We start from the raw sequence: 18,163 nt of genomic DNA on the forward strand, positions 1-18,163 counted from the left end.
TTTTCTGTAGCACAAGACTTCCCATTTCATTTAAAGTTTAAAAAAAACAAAATATAAAGGGTAAACTTATGTAGGTTATACTTTGTCCATCTACATTTGAAAATAATTACTTAAAAATAAACATTCAGGATAGTTAAAAATTATATATATTAATATATATTTGGTAAAGCCTATATTTAACAAATAAAACCTAATTTTAACAGACTTCTCTAAACTGATAATGGTACTTCATTAAAAAAATACTGATAACTGTTACATGTGTTATAAATTCATGTGTCATTATTTGTCCATGTTCCTGATAAAGAAAGTGGAATCCAGAACATTGCACAGCATACAAATTTCAGCCAAGATTTGAATGTATTGAATAGAACTTATTCTAAAGACCACGCTGTTCCTTAATAAAATATATTTTAAATTAGGTTTTATTTTTTAATAAGATATAGGGGACTTCCCTGGTGGTGCAGTGGTTGAGAGTCCGCCTGCCAATGCAGGGGACACAGGTTTGAGCCCTGGTCCAGGAAGATTCCACATGCCACGGAGCAACTAAATCTGTGTGCCACAACTATTGAAGCCCACATGCCTAGAGCCCATGCTCCACAACAAGAGAAGTCACTGCAATGAGAAGTCTGTGCACTGCAACGAAGAGTAGCCCTCACTTACCACAACTAGAGAAAGCACGTGAGCAGCAGTGAAGACCCAATACAGCCCAAAATTAAATAAATAAATTTTAAAAATAATTTTTTTTAACATCTTTATTGGAGTATAATTGCTTTACAATGGTGTGTTAGTTTCTGCTTTATAACAAAGGGAATCAGCTATATGTATACATATATCCCCATATCTCCTGCCTCTTGTGTCTCCCTCCCACCCTCCCTATTCCACCCCTCTAGGTGGTCACAAAGCACCAATCTGATCTCCCTGTGCTATGTGGCTGCTTCCCACTAGCTAAAATAAAATGATATAAAGATTATGTTTTATAGAAAAAAGTGGCACAGTAGTCAATACAATCTCTTTAAAATGTACCCCTACCTGCTAAAATTCTTTAGTGATTTTCAAACACATATGATAGTAAAATCCAAGCACGTCACCTGAATCATCTGTCAGTTGACTATCTGCCCTCATATTTTCTAGTCTCTCACTGTCTCAGTAGTCTGAGGCCACATTGTCCAAAATATGTCAAATATCTTTCCCCCTGTATGAATGCTGTTCACTCTGCCTAGAAAGCTCTTCCCACAGATTTTCCCATCACTTGTTCATTCTCATCATCTAAATTTTTATGTCCTTATTACCTTATCAGAGAGTTTGTTCCGAATCATACTATCATCTTTGCTATTGTCACCACCCACCCCATTACTGTATTTTATAACATTTATTATTATATGAAAATTTAATATATATTCTATTCTGAATGTGTTTGCTATATACCTTCCTCAATAAAATATAAAGCTGTAAAAGAGAGGACAGTCTGTTTGGGTCGCTGCAGTATCCTTAAAATAATGTTTGGCCCATAGTGGTACTCAGAAAATATTTGAAGGAAATACAGGCTATTCCCAAGGAAATTACAGTTTTCTACTGGTTAGTCCTCTTGCTAACCTTGTGACTTTGGTTAAGTCTCACAGATTCTCTATCCTCAAAATTACTCTTCCATAAAAAAAGAGAGAAGGTAAAGAAATAATGCATATACTACTTATTTTTTAGAGTTATCATAAGAATATAATGAGATAATTTGGACAAAATGCTTTGAGAATTGTAAAATGCTATAGATATATAAAATGCCATTGTTGTCCAGTCTTGCCGTCAACTTGCCATAGGTTCTTCAATAATTCCCAGGATTCACATCTAGACAATTTGGGGGAATGTGAGTACCATAGAGCTCCCTTGCTCTTGAAGGGCTTATAAATCTAATCATTACTCTTAAGTCTTACTTTGCTGTACCTGGCTAGTTTTATACTGAAAGCTAATGTGCAAACAATTAGACTTAGCAATGACAGGAAAAATATGAGAAAGCTGGGGTCTGTAGAGGAGCAGCTGTGAATTTTTACATTTGATCAGTAGAACATTTATTCACCACAAAAATATTGGTAAAATATCTAACATGTAAGTTTATAAAGCCAAGTGTATATTTAACAAGCACTCTCCCCTAAGAGGTAAGTAAAGGCTCAAAAAAATTATGGTCATTTGGATATAATATATTTACCAATATTTAAAAGAGTAAAACAATAAAAGTTAACAGGAACATTCTAAATTTCATTAAGCAATTATTTCTTGGAATATACAATGATAACTCTCTTAGATTTAATTTAGTAGGACTTGATCAGTTATATTCTATATAACTGTAAGTACTCATACTTTTGTAAACTTTACAAAATATTATTATTGAACTGGACAAAATAAATAACTCTTGGTCATAATAACAGTGGACATACCTTTTGCAATGCCTATTATTTCAGTATCTATGTATGACATTAGAACAGGTCAATCTTAAGAAGACTGTCTAAAGGCACACTGTTTTTTTAAAGATAAAATCTTTGAGGACAAATTTAAAAAGTGAGGATTAGCGGGTGGTTTTGTTTTGTTTTTTCCTTCAAACAAGAATTTATCCTCTTACACTTGGTACATTTTGTTTAATATGACTCCTTAACTATTTATCTTTTTTTAAAATAAATTTATTTATTTTATTTTATTATTTATTTTTGGCCGCATTAGGTCTTCATCGCTGTGCATGGGCTTTCTCTAGTTGCAGCGAGTGAGGGCTACTCTTCCTTGTGGTGCACAGGCCTCTCATTGCAGTGGCTTCTCTTGTTATGGAGCAAGATCTCTAGGCACACGGGCTTCAGTAGTTGTGGCACATGGGCTCAGTAGTTGTGGTTCGTGGGCTCTAGAGCACAAGCTCAGTAGTTGCAACACATGGGCTCAGTAGTTGTGGCTCACAGGCTTAGCTGCTCCTCAGCATGTAGGATCTTCCCCGACCAGGGCTTGAACCTGTGTCCCGTGCATTGGCAGGCAGATTCTTAACCACTGTGCCACCAGGGAAGCCCTATTTATCATTTTTTATCTCTTAATTTATTTTTACCTAACACAGTGCCAAGAACTCATCCCTGTAACCAACCAGAAAAACTTGAAGAACATACTGTCAATAACTGAAAAAGAGGTTAGAGATATTTGCTTGTACTCAGTTTGGAAAAGGTAAGAAGACTCTGCTTTCCTGCTGCAGTAAAATACAGTCACATGCCCTTACCTTCTATTCAAATGTCTCCATTATGCCAATAAGGTCAAGTATTAAGTAATTATTTTTCCAATTGGATGTGTTGTTTTCCAAAACTACTTCTCCCAACTAAAACTTCAGCAATATTTTTATTCACAGTTCCACAGATGTTATGTTTTCCTGTCTCAAAAGCTATCATTATCATGCAGGATGTCTTTATCTTGCATATTAAATATTGTTTTGTTTTGTTTGTATCTACAAAATATATTGTGAAGCAAATTTCAAACTTCTTGACAGTGGTGATTAATTTTATGTCTCAACTTGAGTGGGCTAAAGGATACCCAGATAGATGATAAAATATTATTTCTGAGAGTGTCTGTGAAGGTGTTTCTGTAAGAGATTAGCACTTGAATTGGTAGACTAAGTAAAGATCACCTTCACCAATGCTGCTGGGCACCATCCAATTCATTGAGAGTCTGAATAGAACAAAAAGACAGGAGAAGGAAGGATTTGCTCTTTGCTTGATCTGGGTCATCCATCTACCCCTGCCCTCAGGTATCAGTGCTCCTTGTTCTCAGGCCTTCAGATTCAGACTAGGATCTACACCACTGGCTCCCCTGCTTCTCAGGCCTTCACGTTTATACCAGAACTACACCACTGGCTTTCCAGGACCTCCAGATAAAAACAGCAGATCATAGATCTTTTCAGCCTCCATATTCACATGAGCCAATCCTTCATAATAAATCTCTCTTAGCATATCTATATCTATATCTGTATCTATATTTCTGTCCTTCTGGTTCTATTTCTCTGGAAAACCCTGACTAGTATATCATCTTTTGTGAGCTTCATTTTCATTTTTTAATCAACATCTCACTAGGTTTGTTTTCCAGATGTAAGATAGTGATTAGTTTTCTATTTACCAAATTAACTGTTCTTAGTTCTTTCATATTAAAGGTTCAATAAAAGTCCAGTTTTCAAATGCAGTAGTATTAAATCCTTAAGCCCTTAATACATTCTATCTTTTCATACAAGTAAGGTTTCCTATGGAATGAGTGGGGTTTCAGCAAATATTCAGTTAATTCTAAGACAAAGTTCTCTTAAATAATGCTGCCCTAAGTCTAGAAAAGATTGTGGAATGTTTAGTCTTTCAAGCCTTAGATCAGCGTCAGCAGAATCTAAAGTGGTTGAAGCTTCATTGATGTATCAGTCCATAAACAAAACTAACACGGGGGAAAAGAAATCACATAGCCTAATTGCTTTGCTGTGCTTTAGCACTAATGTGGTTGCATTCTCAGAGTTAGTCTCTAAATTCACATTTATGTTGCCTACTAATTTATAAGCTAAATTAATGACTACTGAAAGGAGGCAAGAGAGAGAATACAAGAGGGAGTAGCCTTTACAAGGACCAAATACATTGAAGGTTTTACATTTCTTGGGGCAAAGGAAGTATTTGGGAAGCAAAGATGAAGTAAATATCTTACCAAGATCCACCTGGGAGAAATTCCACAAAATGAAATGTATATCTCATGCATTATGTCTCCCTTCAGCATTGTCATTTTTTACAGTGATGTATTTTTGCAATATGTTATACTAACTCTTGTACTATGTTTTTGTTTACGCTCATATACTTATATTTTACAACCTGAAACATTAATGCTAAGTGTCAAATTAAGTTAATTCTAAGAAAAGAACTACAAACGAATAGGGAAATATTGGCTTCATTCCATATTTTAAAACACCCAATTTCTAATTACATTCAAGTCTTAATATATACCATCCTCCACTACTTTCAAAATCATTCTGTCATTTTTAAACTTACTTCTACACAGTAATTGATAGCTTACCTTTCTTTTCTAGGATTGAAAGACACAAAGTTAAACATAAAATATATAAAGAAGAAAAAATAATGTTAATATTAAGAAGAATTCCGCATATTGTTTTGAACTCAGAAGTTTTGAAAGACCAAGCAGTTATGGGAATAAGCCATGACAGCTAACCAAGAGAAAAGCATTACGCCATCTAAAGATAGCTGTCTAACTGGAATTTTGTTTTCCTAAGAACAATAAGGGATATGTTTGTTTTCAAAGTTATAGATACAGAGGTTTATCATCTGTTAATATATAAAACAATTTTGAAGGTTTTTTTTTAACATTTTAATTTATTGCAAGTTTGATCTCAAGATAGAATTTGAGTGTGCTAATAAATAGCTAAAACTAGCATCCACCATTTAAATAATACATTTTAAACCTTTATTTTCCAGTAACTTCTAGCTGTTATTGTTTCTGTTAAGAGCTGAACTATGAATTTTCTTGTTGCATCTTTAAAAATGATATACCTTTTTATCTATGATCACTTTAAAGATGATCTGTTTTTAGTTTTACAGTAGCTTGAATATGGTATACCAAGAGGTGGTTTACTTTGTATTTGTCTTGCTTAGGGTATGTAATATACCTTAAATCTTTAGGTTAAGGTATTTTCTTAGTTTTAAATAAATAAAGGGTTATCATCATTCAAATATTACTTTCATTTAATTTTTTCTCTTCAGCTTTTCCAGAACTCTAAATATACACATCTCACACATTTTCACTGTTTCGTATGTCTCTTGTGCTTGTATGTTTGTATGTGTGTGTGGATGTGTATGAGTAATTTTTTTTAAAAAAAATTAGTATTTTTGATTCAGCCAAGATATTGTCTACTTTCCTACACTACAATGCACTACTCCACTCTTCTGCTGTGTTAATTTATTTACTTAATACATTAATATGTTGTTAAATCTATATACTTAGTTCTTAATTTTATTAATAATAAAATTTCACCATTCTCAAATTTTTAGTTTCTTTATAATTTCCTAACCTCTGTATATTTTAAATAAATGCATTTGTTGGAATTTAGTTCAGCCTGCTATAGTCAAATTTAGGAACAAAGATAAATGGATTACATGAAAGCTCTTTTCAGACTGATTTGCTTGGAATTCTTCATCTTGCCATCTGTATGTTGATTGCATTAATCACTTTAATTTTTAAAAATATGTGCTTTATAATGGTAAATCTGTGTAATAAATGGATTGCATTTTGTTTATTCTCCTCTTGCTCTCTCTCTCTCTCTCTTTTTTAATATGCCTGGTTATTCTTGATGGATTGCCATATTCTGTGTACAGAAAAGTCAAGAATCTTTGAATGATGCTAACTCTATCTTCCTTTGGAAGTTTGTTTTTCCAAAATAGGAAGAGAAAAAATTGCCTTAATTCAAACAAGTGCTGAATTTATTTGAGTCTGGGTACATTCTTTGTAATGCTTGCTTTACTTATGTGTCATATGTGTCACTGCTGAGGTGTAGTCCACAAGATTTCTCAGTTCAGGGATTGGGAAGTATACTAAGACCTCTTACTTCTTGGGAGGTCCTGAATTCTAAATTGGTCTAGTCTACACCATGAGACATTAGAAAACTTGACTGGGCTTTCAGTGGCTTTTTGTTTGACTTCTTAGCTTCTTGCCTTGTGAAGCTTAAGAATTCACTAAGTGCCAAGAAGGAAAAGAGTTCAATACTTTACATAATTCATTGTAGTTCTCTTCTCTCCAGAATCATGGCCATTCATGTAATGTTCACCCAGGCATTTCAAAATTTCCATGTTGTGTAAGCCAAGCCTACAACATAGAGGAAAATTCTGCTTGATTCTTACACTCTTCTTAGATTCTCAAATGTTGGAACAACACCAAGAATCAAAAATACCCCAATGAGAAAAATGTTAAAAGAAGATGGATTCATTTCTTCATGGTTTTCTTGTCTGTGGTTTTGGCCTCCGAAGCCCTGGCTGCTTCAGTAGTCCTCAGATGCTTTCAAAAGGTTTTTCTGACATATTACCTAGCTTTTCTAGTTTTTCCTAATGGGATTTTCCATCTTACGATTTTATCATAGATAGACACAAAAGTTCCTAAATTAATTTAACCTGTTATATTTTTATGTCTCAGGAGACACCTGAGGAGGATAGGAAGAGGATTAATGGTTTATGAAATCTAAAATGGGTCATTCTGCATATCTCATTTAAGTTCATTTAATTTATTATCTTTAATGAAGCCCCTTTTAAGAATGACTGTTCCCATTTTACATTTAAAACTAGTGACACACATTCATATTTTTCTTTTAAGAATTTATTCAGGTAGTGAGTAGCAAGTGTCATATGGCAACCATATCTTTCTGACTCGGCCCTGCCTGCCATCCACTACCTCATGATTTTAAATTTATCTACCTTAGGCAGCACGGATCCCAGCAAATTGTTCCATTTATCCATGCAGTGACCTTAGAAAGATTTTTATTCTCACAGAGAACAAAAGGACATTCAGTATGTATTTGTAGCCCAGGAACCTTTATTATATTAATTCTGTCTAAATACAATTTACTTTAGTTTAAAATTTGTTGTTCTGTCTTTCTCTCATTTGTTAATGAAGCAACAGTATAAAATATACCCCATTTTAATATCCTTATTACTTCTTCAATCATCTTTTTATTCTATAAAATGAAATTCTCTAAATACTGATTTTCTCACTGAGTTAATTTTCTACTCATCACCATTATTGTTGCTTGGCTTCTCCATTGATATATTTAATTAAATTCTGGAAAAAGCATGAATCCCACTTAATGTATTGAAAAGATTAATATCAGATCCTAAAAAAGCATTCAAATTTATATACTCAGAGTAGGTTAGACTTTAAAAATAAAGAGCATTTTTATAATCAATTCACTATTGACCCTAGATTTTGCTTAAAATAACATTAAAATTATTAAAAGAGCTAACAGTTACAATAATCCTTAATACCTTATATTTCTGCAAATCTATACTACTTACATCTCATGTCCAAGTTACAAGAGGGACATAAGAATATTTGTCTCACTGTTTTGCAGTCATGCCTGAGAGGTATGACTTAAGCAAAATGTAGGTTATTTTATAGAAGTCGTATGATATTACTTTTTATATTAAATTTTTTAAAACTGCTCATTCTGCTTGATAAATTTACCCATTTTCTTTTATAAGGACCAGTTTATTGAGACTAGTAATTGTTGACAAATAAACATACCTTTAATTTACTTAAAATAGTTTGGAGGCCTCTAGGTGCTACGTAAATTATCTTTCAATTACATATCACAAAGTTTCCCTTTCAACTGAGTTGAAGTTTCAAATATAAGTTGAAATTGTTTTTTTTGTTTTTGTTTTTTTGTTTTTTTTGCTTGTTTGTTTGTTTTACCTACACATTGTCATAGGATGAATGCCTTATATCCAAGTAAGGGAGTATCTCATTCAGCCTGGGTCAGTGTATGGAAGTTAGGCTTCCAGCAAAAAAACAACAACACAAATCTGTACTTCCAAAAGGGAAATTCTTCTTTTTCTGCCAAAATATAGTTACGTGATCTCCTAGTCCTTTACATTATCACTCCCTCTTCCCAGCTAGCTGTAATTATAGAAGAAAAATTCAGAAAAATAGTAAAGAGGACACTGACTCACCTATCATTTACAACATTACCTGAAATCACATGTACTAGCCTTTTGAAAAATATGAAGGTTGTGCCCCAAACTTTGAATGTTTCATTTGCACTTTACTACACACAAAATGGTACTTAAAATCAATTGTTTTATATTGTCACATTTTTATTACAGACTACTTAAGCAAATAGTGGTTAGGAAAAGAAATGACTGTGATGTCCGAAATAGAAGACTAACAAGCATTTATTTATTGCTTCCTGATGCAAGATTCCACAGATTTAAAAGAAAAAAAAAAAAAAGATGAATAAGACTACCCATTTCACTTGGTACCCATGCATTAGTTATAGAGAAAGACCCAACATCACAATATAATGTGATAAGTGCTGTAATAATTATGTACAAAGTGCTATGGGAAAATCAAAGAGAGAGATTACTCTGCCTAAGAAAGGGAAGACTTCAAAGAAGATATACTGTTTGAACTGGCATAAAAGTAAGCATAGAGGTTTTTCATGAAGTGAAAAGACAGAGGGAGTGGAGATGAGGATGAGATTGAGGACTTGGGTGAGAACTTGTTCATTGAGCAGGATCCCATCAGAAATCACCCCTGTACAATTTCTGTGGTAGCTCTGGAGAGCTAGAAAGATAACACGAATGAGTATAGTATCGTGGTCCCATCAAGCCTGCTTTGAATATTGGGCTATTGCAAACACAAAATCCATCAAAACTATTTCCTTGAACACTCATATCTCAAAGAATAAAGAATCAAAACTACAACTAGAGAACTGACTTGAAAAATAGTTAATAAAATATCTTGGCCATTACTCTCACATTTTCACCTGGTGTTTATAATCTCAGTGAAAGTGTGGAGAGTGACATGCAAGCTATTACTAGCAAAATCTAGGACACAAATCTCACTAGTGATGAACTTTTCATGGTTTATTTGTCTTTGAAATGTTGTTTAACACATTTTTGATTAATCAGGGTAGAGAACTTTCTCAATCCTTTACAGTAGAGCTCTCAGTTTACAACCAATTTATAGGTACACCATATACCCAAGCAAAGGTTATTAAATGAATGTTAGTGAGTATATACACTATTATGGTGTTCCTCTGTGACTAGTGTCATGCATGTTTAGCTATGTCTTGAAAACATCAATTTCAGGTCATTTTTAGAAAGAAAGGCAATAAGTTGAAACATTTCTAATTTTTTTAAAGTGTGTATTTTATAGCAGGTTAGGAGATTTCACAGCATGCTAGGTAATTAACAGCATGTGCTGTAATGATGTAAGTGTCGTGCATGTGTTTACATTCTGTAATGTCAATATTCTATATAGCTGGTGCCTGGACAAAGAAACAAAATTTACAGAGTACATTTGTACTGTGTCCATAGTAGTTTTCAATTAGTTTTGCTATTTGTCATTTTTTTCAATAAAATCATATTTTAAAATTCAATCCACTTAAGTAGTTTTACTTTAAACACACATACATGTATATAAGTGTGTGTTTTATATTTTTAATGTATCTGTTAATATGGAGATTTGTGACAAAGTAATCATGAGAAAGGATGTGACGTCTACATTCAGTATTTCCAATTTAGGGAAATGAGGGAATGAGGGTAACTGGCATTATCTTCTTTGTCTCATTTCTTTTCTTTTTCTTTTTGTTTACTTAATCATTTCTGAGAAATTTCAATCTCCACTACTCTGTTTACTCTTTTTTTCTTTTTTTCATTAATTAAAAAATTTATTTATTCCTTTTGACTCTACAACTTGGATCTTAAAATCTTCAATGATAGGTGAGGTGTGTGCACAGAGAATAAGGTTTGTTGAATATGGGAAGTTGTGGAGAGGATATGGGTGAACTAAATATATCTATTGTCCATAACTGTACATAAGGGCCATTGTCCTTAGTGTGCCTACTTTATCTTGCTGTGTCCCATTACTAAGAGATTGATCATACTACTTTTACTATGTTTAGCTGTTTAGCAGACTGCCAGACCAGATAGTGATGACAATGTGCTTATATTTCCCTCTAATATTTCATTTTTCAGATTCTCTTGGGAAAGAAATCTTCCAGAATACGTGTAGTCTGGCTAGTGACTCTTCCAAGTTATTACCAAAAATTTTGTTTTTTCAAATTGGAACAAGACAGCCTCTTTGTGCCAAGAGTTTCATCTCTGCGTTTCAGCAATCTTTGAATTCCAGAAAACGGCATCCCCAAGAGATCCAGTTAATAATCGCAGTGGGAATTGTGTTGCTAAAACCAAGTTAACTAGAATGTGACCTAATTTTTATTATTTTCAGTCTAGGAGTGAATTAAACTAGTAGCATAACTATGAGAACTTCAACTCTTCTTAATCTTCTCAATAGCTTAGTTTCTGGGGAAAAGATCAGTCTGTTTATGGCAATCCAACTCTAAGGCATTCCTTGTATGGTTTGGGGAGAAAAGTTCTCACATATGCCAATAAATACAAAGACATATCAGGAACTTAGAAAATAGGAAATAAATTGAACTCAACAAGTACTATCAACTGGGTAGCAAAAATTCTTTGCCAACCTTAATTTGGAATTATTTTCACATGGAGTAGTGCAAGGAACCATAAAATGTGAACTCTCAAAGCACCAATATCCTTCAGGTATTATTTTAAAAGTTGTAAAATGCATACCATTCCCAATAAAATTAAACTAAGGTAATATATGCATAAACACATGTATCAGTAATTTATAAATGTATGTATCCTGGTGTTTGCAATTTCTTATGAAATTGTCCACTTGTAGAATATTTATCTGCATTTTCCATATGGAAAACAATTCACTTTCCACCTATAATAAACTGAACTCATTGCTTTTAAGCAGTTAGTAAATTATAACCTCTCAGAGAACATTATATTTTAAAATATTGTGATAAGATTAGATATTTTTCAGTGACATGCATTTTTCTCCCACAATAATTCATACTTGAGGCTGACAGAATTATTGAAGAATTTTCTTTTATATAAGTTTTCTATAAAACTGATTTTGTTTTTATTTTTATGCCTTAAATATTTGCTAAAATCCATCACATAGTTCACAGATTTCACACAGCCTCTGCCGAGGGATAATTCACTCACATTTGTATCATTAACTGCTGTGGAAAGTCTAGCTCTTTGGCTGCCTTTAGAAGAGTTTATGAGTGTTTTATGATGTTTCCTGGTTATACTGTATTTTTACAACTGTTGCAAATAGACACAAATGTCATAAATTACTGAAAAAGTTATCCTCGATCCCTCTGAGTTTAATGAGGAACAGTTACAGAAAAGGGAAGTTTGCAAGTGCCACTAGAGTTGGCTTGATGGATTCCACATGTAGAGTGAGTTCAGATCTCTGAGTCAGATTTGTTAAACTTCTAATGCACTCTTTATCTGTTTCCCTTTTCTAATGTTATTTTAAACGTATCCTTAATTCTGGATAAATTGACTATTTGCTAATGAATACAGCTATTTGTTTCAAGTAAATGGTCCAAAGACAATGTATCTGTCTTTTGAGATACAACAAACAGGTACATATGTCCTCCTCCAAATCAAATCATCCACATAATATATGTCTAGCAAGTTCCCATAACTAAAATCTTTAAAAATTACTAGCGCCTTGAGTGTTGTAATTGAGACATTGTATAAACTTAATGTTCAGTCTAAAAATTTAGTTATCATCACACAAATATTACTATAATCACATATCCATTATTAGTAATAAACTTTTATTTAGTGCCAAATATATGCCTAGAATGGTGCTAACTAGCATGGATACAAGATGGTAAAATGTGGAAATTAAAATATAGAAGACATATTTATAGTCAACAGTAAAGGGTAAATCTAAGACAATTTATGCCACTGATTAATAAAGGTAACAGTGTGATAGAGAAAAGCAGCCTAGTAAGGAAAATATCCTTGAGAGAGGAAGAATTGAAGTGTAAATTTTATCAAAATTGAATGTAAAAATTGGTTCAAGGCACTATATCGAGGAAGAATACCTTTGGGTCTGCAGGTTTAGCAAATAAGACTCAAAGAAATGTTGAAGAACGATCCATAGATTTATACCCTTTGCCAGAATATATGAAACAATGGACAATATGGATATAGTAGGAGAAACTTAAAGGAATAAGAAATCACCAAACTTTCCATTATTCAAAGAGGTTTAACTGATTACACGTTACTTAATGTCTTACTAAATCTCGTACTAAGTAGGGAAACTACTTGGTTGTAAATGTATTTCCTTTCTTTTCTTTCAAAATTCTTCATGCCCAAACTAGAACAATAATTAAAAATGAAGGCAGGGGTAGAGTGAGGTAAACTAGATAACACAAAAGTACAACTATTTGCTCTTAAGTAATTGAACATTAATTGACTGTGACATGAACGTACTTTGTGGAATGCCTTAGATGAATTATCTCATATCAACTTCATACAAACCAATAATAGAGGTCATATTATTCTCCCAGTTTCTTCAGTTATAAAATTTAACCTTAATAATATAAACACTTGCAGAAAGTTGAGCTAATAAAGCAATGGAGAACATCTTTGAACCAATGAAATTTGACCCCGGGACCCAGGTTTTAACAAATACTCCATAATCAGATATAAGTGTAAGGCATATTTGAATTCAAGTTTACTACTAACTTTGAATCTTCCTGTATACACACACACACACACACACACACACACACACACACACACATGTATTAAATATTACATCTTAAATTTAAACATATATATTTTTAAGGAGTTGCTTTTTGTCTCCTCTTATTGGTTACTGCACTTGATTCCACAGGAACCTAATTGTGTGTTGCTTGTGATCTTAATTATTAACCAAAATCACACATTGAATTTAGCCTGGATTAATAGTACTCTAATATCCAAGAGAATCACATATTTAGAATATATATATAGAAAGTTATTTAGAATAACTTTCTAAAGAAGATCATGTATTTTCTTTCAGTAAATGTTTCTAATATTTTGGTGAAGTTACCTCAACTGAACTTTTAGACTAAGTTCATTTGCTTGTTCATCCAACACCATATATAACTAGAGATTTAAAAAATTATTTATATGTACTCTCTCTCTCTCTCTCTCTCTCTCTCTCTATATATATATATATATATATATGGTAGGTTTAGGGATATAACTCTTGAAAACAAATTCTTAAGGTCTGGGATGGGGTGAAACACTGAAAAGTTCATATATCTTGAAATCAATATAAGAAAACTAATTTTAAGATGTCTATTACCTTACTAGAAATTTTAATAGATATATTCCATGAACCTCCTTTCTTTCTACTCAAGCATTTTTATTTTCAAATACATATCCTTGTCTTCCTTTACAATGAAAAATAAGTGGATATAACTCATGCATCAACATTTCTTTTTCCAGGCTGGGTACAATAAATAAAAATAGTATTTGATTTTGGAAAAGTTAGAACTTTTAAAGAATGAAGATGAGACAAACACACATCACTGAAATTAGTCTGGGTTTTAATTTGTTCAAGGGAACCAAAAACATGCTTTAAGGTAAATGCAGTTGATGTCTTCTTTGCTTCTGTCATAACTGTGTTTTTGTTCTATTGTTGCATGTATTACCATTATCAAACTACTGTGTATTTGATTCTTGCCTATGGCAATGCAGTGGCCCCAACTAATAGAAGATGGAGCAACATCAGGACTACATTAGGAAAGGAATGTTTTAAGGACTAGGCTGGTAACTCACTACCATATTTCCCTTTACAATTTGCTCACTCTAATTGTTAAAACATTTCCTGCTATTTCAGAAGAGCAGAGACCACAAAAGCCTACAGATGAAGCTCTACCAGGTTTACACTGAAGGAAAAAATTTGTTTTGTGACCTACATTTAAAATCATTTTAAACATGTCTTGTATGACTCCTTTCTTTCCTGTTTCTATGAGTTGTTCAGAATTGAACATCCATACTTCTTGCAGCTCTGAAATGAGTAATTAATGAAGCATCAGTGTTTGGAAACTTTCTGAATGAAAGTCAGTGAGGTAGAACACAGACAAATGAACCTAGAGGCACACATGCAAAAAGAAATACAGTCTGAAAATTTTCTGATCCAAAAATGGACTTGAGATTACTGTTTTCTCCTGATTTATGGTTTTAGTCTAAAGAGTAAACACTCTATCATTGTTAAATAGTGGGATATCTATGGGACATATCACTGCTAAGTAGTAGAAATGATTTTTTTAATGAGACAGTTTTAAAAAAGATTTAGGGATAAATTGTAAATGTATTGATCAAGTGTATAAAGATAAGTAGCAATTTCCCATTCTCTTATGAAAAGTTTTAAATAACTTAAAAAGTATCCCCAATATTAACAGTTTTCTAGTGGATAATTGAGATGTATTATTCTTTATTTCTGGCAACTATTCCAAGTGTCATGTTAAGACACAGCTAAATTCTTCAAACACTCTGTGAGCTCTCTTTGTCCAGAACATCTTGTACTTCTCACAACTCTCAAAATAATAGGTGATAAATGTAAATAAATCAATACACAGACACATCAAACACATTTTAATCAGTAAAATATGAATCTTAATTTCTAAATTCCTGGTATTTTTCATGTATTCAATATCAACAGAGCATTAAATATTTTTTAAGGCTTACAGTTTCATTTGGGGCATAATTTCAACTATAGTAAAGGTTTAAATCGATATCTTTTCAACATTACAATCACTGGCAGGCTGGGAGTAAGGTGGCATCTTTAGCAATTCTCATGCTAAGTTAAGATCACAGGGAATGAAGACTAGGAATATTCCTTTTAAACATTTTTCCGGATAATGTTATAAACTCTAAAATGGGTGTATTTCAGGTTTTGGCACTTTCTGCCTAAATAAGTGAACTTGGTTAAATAGCCCCACAGTTAGTGATTGTGTTGTTTGTTTTGTTTTCTTTGTTTCTATAATTCCAAGTCACCTGCTTGACCAAGGTATTCTATTCATAATGGTAATTTTCAAGTCTCATTGCACATTAAAATCTTCTGGGGACTCAACCACAATGTTTTTATTTATTTTTTCTGGATACAGAAAATTTCTATTACCACAGAACTTTCCTTTATTCCCCCTTCCCTTTCTGCCAGAGGCATCTTCTATCAGTTTTGCCAGTTCCTGAACTTCATAAAAAGTTGAATTCCATTTTATACATTGATTTAGACAATACCAAGGGAAAACAATTCTTTAACCCTCATCTAAATTTTGTAGTGTTTCAAAATCAGGTATATACCTATCATGGGAACTTTTAAAATAAAAGTTGTCTGATATGCAGTCTCTATTAATTGTCATTATCTTTCTGTATATTTAAGAATTAATAATCTCTCCTTTGATAAACTGACCATAAATCTGAATTGTATCCACTTAGAAATATTTTGTAGTAAAGGAGAAAGAACTTTGTGAAAAACATTAGCTAATTCAAAACCTCTATACAATCATAATGTATTATATAGTAATACTAGAATAATCTTCTTCCCTATGTACATCATAAGGAAACAGTTACCCTCTCACTGTCTATGCAGGTGAAGATTATTCAGACTTCAAAGTCTTTAGAGTCCTTGTTGCATGCTAAATTCATTGGACCCTTTATGTCTTGTATCCTTTATGTTACAAATTCCAACTACTAGAGAGAAAGAAAAGAACACCTAACCCCCGCCTACCTGTACAGTCTCACCTCCTGCTCCTTTCTGTTTTCCTCACTAGGCTCTAGCTCCAATAGTTTTCAGTGTCTTGAACTAACTCCATCCTTTCCTGCCCAGGACCTTAACACACACTAACCTGGCTTGAGATTTCTTATCTCTGCTTTCTGAGAAACTGACATCTCATTCTTCCATTATCACCAAATATCATCAATCAAATATCATTTTACTTATTACCTCTTCAGAGAAGCCTCTCCTGACCATTCTCACCTCTGTTTTTTACCCTCTCAGAGCACCATGGATTTTAACTCATTGAACAGATAATAGTGGTAATAACATGTAATGGAAAAGAATCTGAAAAAGAGGCTAATGACACCAAAGATCATGCTCATTTTTATGTATCTGGAACTTAACATTTTAACTGAAATATTAAGAATCTTCAAAGAAATGAAGGTTTTGCCTTTCTAAGTAAGTAAACAATTACCCTTATTTATTAATTGGAATGTGATTGCCCTAGAGTCAGAATCCCCAGAGCCCTTTTCTCATGCTCAGAGTCACTGGATCTCTGTGGAAGAAGGAATCTGCTCCTTGAAGCATTCCATATATATTAACCCTAACATCGTGGTAATGATGGTTTCCTGAGTAGTATTTATGCTTGCTATCAGGAGGCTGAGAAAACACTTTCTAATTTCTCCCTTAAAATAAAAGAACCTCTCCCTTCAGCAAGATTGAATTATCCAAGCATGCAGGAGCCTCTTTCTGTTTAATTTTGTTCTGAAGATGTCAGGTATTTCTCCATATTCCTCAGGTGCTTTATCTCACCTAACTCAATGGATCTGAATGATAGAGAAAAAGGGACTCTTGTTCTTTCAAGAAAACTGATGTAGGAAACTACACAGAGCTAAATACTATCTTAAACTTAAACTTAATTTCATAATACGTCCACTGCCTTCACTGTGACAGAGCAGGAAACCCATATCTTGTCCATCATTCACTTTTGCTGATTTGCCCATGTGCTACGATACCTCTACAGCAGGACCAGCAGAATCAGGGAACAACTAAAAGAAGATGTTCTCTGTAAATATTGCTCATTTCTCTTTCCTTGTGTTAATAAGAGTCAATCAAGTTCTACGATGCACTAAATTAGAAGTAGAAGGTGGAGACTTTGGCTATAAGAGCCAAGTAGAAGGTGGAACCAAAGTCTATAAAAGGTAATTTTGCATAATTCCTCATAAATTAGAAGAGAAACATACTTGAGTCTTTTTAAACGATGCACTAAATTAGAAGTAGAAGGTGGAGACTTTGGCTATAAGAGCCAAGTAGAAGGTGGAACCAAAGTCTATAAAAGGTAATTTTGCATAATTCCTCATAAATTAGAAGAGAAACATACTTGAGTCTTTTTTTTTTTTTTAAACATCTTTATTGGGGATAGGTGATAAATGTAAATAAATCAATACACAGACACATCAAACACATTTTAATCAGTAAAATATGAATCTTAATTTCTAAATTCCTGGTATTTTTCATGTATTCAATATCAACAGAGCATTAAATATTTTTTAAGGCTTACAGTTTCATTTGGGGCATAATTTCAACTATAGTAAAGGTTTAAATCGATATCTTTTCAACATTACAATCACTGGCAGGCTGGGAGTAAGGTGGCATCTTTAGCAATTCTCATGCTAAGTTAAGATCACAGGGAATGAAGACTAGGAATATTCCTTTTAAACATTTTTCCGGATAATGTTATAAACTCTAAAATGGGTGTATTTCAGGTTTTGGCACTTTCTGCCTAAATAAGTGAACTTGGTTA

This window comes from Neophocaena asiaeorientalis, unplaced genomic scaffold, assembly GCF_003031525.2.
Source record: "Neophocaena asiaeorientalis asiaeorientalis breed wild unplaced genomic scaffold, Neophocaena_asiaeorientalis_V1.1 scaffold152, whole genome shotgun sequence".
Classification (NCBI taxonomy): Eukaryota; Metazoa; Chordata; class Mammalia; order Artiodactyla; family Phocoenidae; genus Neophocaena; species Neophocaena asiaeorientalis.